Genomic DNA, 4,617 nt, shown 5'->3' with positions numbered 1-4,617 from the left:
TAGCTAGCAAGCACTTGCCCTTGCCTCCCCTCCACTCAGGCATCCATTTGGAAGGATCAGTACCTGAGCTGCAAAGAAGCCAGTACGAGAAGAGCAAGCCCCTCCTAGAATCAGAGTTCCTCCAGCTTCACACTCTGTGAACAACAGTGAACTCCTTAAAGGTCAAATAGTCTCGGCTGAAATAGATAGGAATTGAATACTTAGCTCACACCTAGAAACGATGGCCTTCCCCTAGATTCAGCAAATGTGGTGTTTATGTCTTCCCTGGGGTGAAGGGAGTGTGGTAAGTGAGGGGAATCTTTGACTGAACTTGACTCTGTACTAGGCCTCAGTTTTTCAAGACAGTATAGGTAAATAGTACAAGTCAGAAAGTGAACTGTACTGTAAAAGTCGCCAATGACATTAAAGACACAGCTTATGTGGATCGTCTTTCACTTGAGTCAAGCCCCCGGGGGCACTATATCATGGAGGTGCAGACTTGGTTGCATTAAATGGCTTTACCCAACATGATCGGATGATTAAGCGTTCTCATCACTGATAGAAGAACACCTGGTTCTCAATAGACTAGCATAACTGCAGCAGGGTTCTCCTAGCTATAATGCCTCTAGGTGCTTTTGGATTCAAACCTAAATGTATATATTTGGTTTCTTTCCTCTTGTGTTTTCCTAGAGAGGGATGTGACCCCTTGAAATGCCAACATTGGCCAGTAGGTGTCATTGGGAGTAAAGGGCACCACATGCACAAGTGTATCCAAGGATGGGGGTTATTTCATGTTTCCAATAGTTATTTCATGGTTCCTGTTGGTTTCGGAGGCTTCAACCGTAAAGAGCTGACATGACCCCTTTAACAGTTTGGACTGCTAGTTTGCATTCTATCTGTCTAGGTTTTCCGTAGAGCTGACAAAATGTTACCAAAATTGACAAGTCTGGCTTCTAGGTCGATTTAGTGTGTTTCAAAAAATAACTTCATTTTCGTATAACTCCCAAAACATGTAAATGAATTCTGTTAAACTTCTTAAAGCCTGCAAATGAGATATCAACACAATGTCAAAACAGGTGTCTTCGGACAATCCCTCCCACCACGGCTGTATAGAAACAAAGAGCTAAGCAAATATCAGATTTCTGTGAAATGTATCTGGATAGTGTTGATTCATCGATGCCCAGTTGGCAGAGAAGAAGTGCAACCTGCACTCACTCGCTCCCATGTACAGAGCAATGGAAACATCCACTCACCCAGCCCTTGGCACAGGACACTTGCCGAAGAGAGGTCTGTTACTTCCAAAGACAGGATGAGGCCTCAGGACACCTGGAAGCAGGAGAAGGCAAAGCAGGGAATGGAAACCAGTGCAGGGTCTGACCCCTGGTGATGGAGCAACAAGGGTGAAACTCTGTTTAACTTGGACGCACACTCTCAAGCGGACAGGAGACATGGGATTGAAGGTGATGTGCTGAGATTTGCAAGAGTGCACAGCAGATGCTTGGCTGACAGAACTCAAAGAAACCAGCGCAAAATATCCCCACAGTTGATTCTGAGACCAAGATCCGAGCTGCCAAATTTGAGGTAGCAGAGGCAACGGACAGTGAGGGATAGGGCTACGGATGATGGCACACGCTGAGTCTCAGGGATCTGGAGTGTGTTGTGGGAAGTGGTGGGTCGAATCAAGAGAGCAAACCGAACTGTGTACCAATGATAAAGCAACCAAACTGGTCGCGCGGTTGAGATTACCGATATGTCCCATGGCCACACCCAGTGCATCTGCAGGACCAGGGACCAATTGGGCATTTTGCCAATAGAGCACGTGTGGGGCTGAATCAGAGCTATTGTGCATCTGGTCTGAGGGATCCAGGGGGCCTTGGGTTTGAAATCAGAATGAAAAGCCTTAGGATCTGCTACATTCATAACCTGGGCTGGGATTATGGTTTGGTTTGAGGCACAGGATGCGCAACAGCTCTGTGGTTGCCTTCGTGCACCCGTGCCACAGGGATGAGAGGACAAGGAAGTTTGGTCCAAGTCCACAGCGTGAGAAGAGGAAGCATTTCCTTCAGCACTATCTCCCAAAAGCGAATGCTACGTTTTGGATGGCACCGGCACGGTACGGCACCGAGGACACCAAGGTAGGTCTGCGGGATCATTCCAGCAGGCCCTGATGTGTGACATCCATGGATGTGCTTCCACTGGTGTTTCAGTAGACAGAGAAGCTCTGGGAAGAACTGCTTTCATTGGGACATTCCCGTGGCAGTACAAAGCACAAGCGCACTCTCAGTTTGCTGTTTTGGAAACACTCCAAAATGACATAGAGCAGAATGCGGAGCTGAGAACCTTTAGAAGCCTCATTTCCACAAGAGGAAGTGTCCTGCGCACTTTCAGAACTGTGAGATAAGCGTAATCAAAATGAAGTTATGCTAATCGAAATAGTATGGGTTGTTCATCACAACAAATGCAACACCAGCAATTGGAGATATACCAGACAACACACACAGGAACACAATATGGCATCAATGTCTAGGAGAAATTGTCCTCACAGAAATCCCATGGAATTGCGTAGAGCCAAGAGTCTAAAATTTTCACTTAACAAAGCCCTAGAAGTCTACACTAGATACCTGATATTACCTGACCAGTAGAGTTGAAGAAGTAAAGTAGAAGAAACAGGAAGTACCATTTTCAGTTCCAAAGGTATTGAAAGCCCAAAGATAAGCTTTCAAACAACTAGACTGCAAAACGCTATCCAGACCAAGTGTTGAAAATGGAGGTCAGGAAAACACTGAAGAACAACAGGGTCTCAGAATCACACAAGGCAGAATACCAGAAAAGGGGAAGAGAAAGTCTAAAGACGAGCCAAAAAATATCAGAAAACTCAGTGGATGTGATAATATCAGGGCTAAAATTCAGTCCTTAGCAGACTAGATAATGCAGAGGGACGCGTGAATGACTGTGAAGACAGGGGAACAGAAATCCCTCGGTCAGAAGCGGACATAGGAAAGCAAGTGCAAACCAATGAAAACATTGCTGTTGAATCCTGGGTTAAGACAGGGCATGAAAGACTAGAATTCATAAGAGTCCCAGATGGAAAAGCAAGAGATAAAGAAACAAAAAATGTCTGAAAATTTATCTGTAGAAAAATCAGACTGAAACTTGCTGAAAGCCAAGCAAGAATCATCTATGTGAATTCAGGAATTACACAGCATCCAAAGGAGGTGGAACCCCAATAGACCTACCAGCAGCTGTATGATTCAAATCAACAAAGTTCACGAATATCCCAGTGATTTAAAATGCACCTGGAGGAAACAACATAGTCACAAGGGAACCTCCAGAGGGGTTTCAGCTGATAACTCGGCAGCAATATTGCAGGACAGGGAGGAGTGCCAGGACACAGACCATAACCTGAATGGCCAAATGCTGCCACTTAGGGTAGACTATGCCACATGACCACCATTTCTAATAACGGCAGAACTAGAGAATCCCACAGAACAGCAAATCTTAAAAGAATTCAGCAGTTCAAAACTTATCCTACAAGTATGGTTGAGAAATCTACCCTGAATAGAAAAGCAGCAAGATGAAATGGAAAGAAGAAACCATCATTGGAAATGCAAGAAGAGCATGAGTGGCAAAGTAGAAACAAGAAGAAGGCAAGGTGGTCATCAAAACCCTAAAGATGGGAGAGGGAAGCAGGAAATCATAGGTGATTGGAAGCACTCTCTTAAGTGAATCAGCTTATTTGACTCTCTGTTTGAAGCGAAAGGAAAGATGCATAGCCTGACGTGTTTGCAAAACTAGCGAGAAGCAGACCAACAAAGAATCAAACCAACCAACAAGCACCAAAAGGGTACGGATGGCTGAAATTTACCAAGGGAACCATGATTATTCAAAAGAAAATACCCAAGGTGATGTCAAGGATCATTCAGCACCCATCGAATTAGTATCGCGGCTTGCATGTACTCAGCGCACTTGTATTCGGAAATCAGAGGCGTGCATTCATATTCGTAAATATTGATTCATAAGAGCATATCGTGACCTAACCCAAATGCCGATTTGGAATCAAATGGATTCCTAGTCCGTGATGTAAAATTGTATGTCTTCTAACAGGATGAAGAATGCCATATTCTACGCTACGTAGGAAAGAAATGAAAGAAGCCTATAACAAAGGCAAGTAGCTCTGCCAAAGTGTACTAAGGGCAAAAGAGGCAGACAGTAAAGTGCACATTGGGGTTGGTTTCATTTCTTGGAATTTCAGCCTCCATGAAACAAATGGATCCATGTCCTGAGAGTGCGGGTGTTTCAGCAGAAATCAGGCGACGCATATGTATTCCGGGTGTACGGATATTATAGGAACATAAGTCTCCTTTAGTGGGTCTCTGTGTACTGTGAACTGTTAGAAAGTTTAAAGACGTGTGAAACCATCAACTGAAAAGGGACCCACTTCCCTCCAGTGGTTCTGTGCATACAGATCTGAACAAAAGTAAAGAGGGAAGAACAAAGGCCCATGGGACGCTAGTGGGTAGAATCACATTTACCTTAGGAACCTCTCGTCGGATGCAGCCCCTCCCCCAACACTGACAAGATGCAGCAGCCATTGGGGATGGCAGTTACCGGTTGGATTCCAGGTGGAATGTTGGTATG

This window comes from Vicugna pacos, unplaced genomic scaffold, assembly GCF_048564905.1.
Source record: "Vicugna pacos unplaced genomic scaffold, VicPac4 scaffold_192, whole genome shotgun sequence".
Classification (NCBI taxonomy): domain Eukaryota; kingdom Metazoa; phylum Chordata; class Mammalia; order Artiodactyla; family Camelidae; genus Vicugna; species Vicugna pacos.
Note: the sequence above shows the minus strand (reverse complement) of the source record.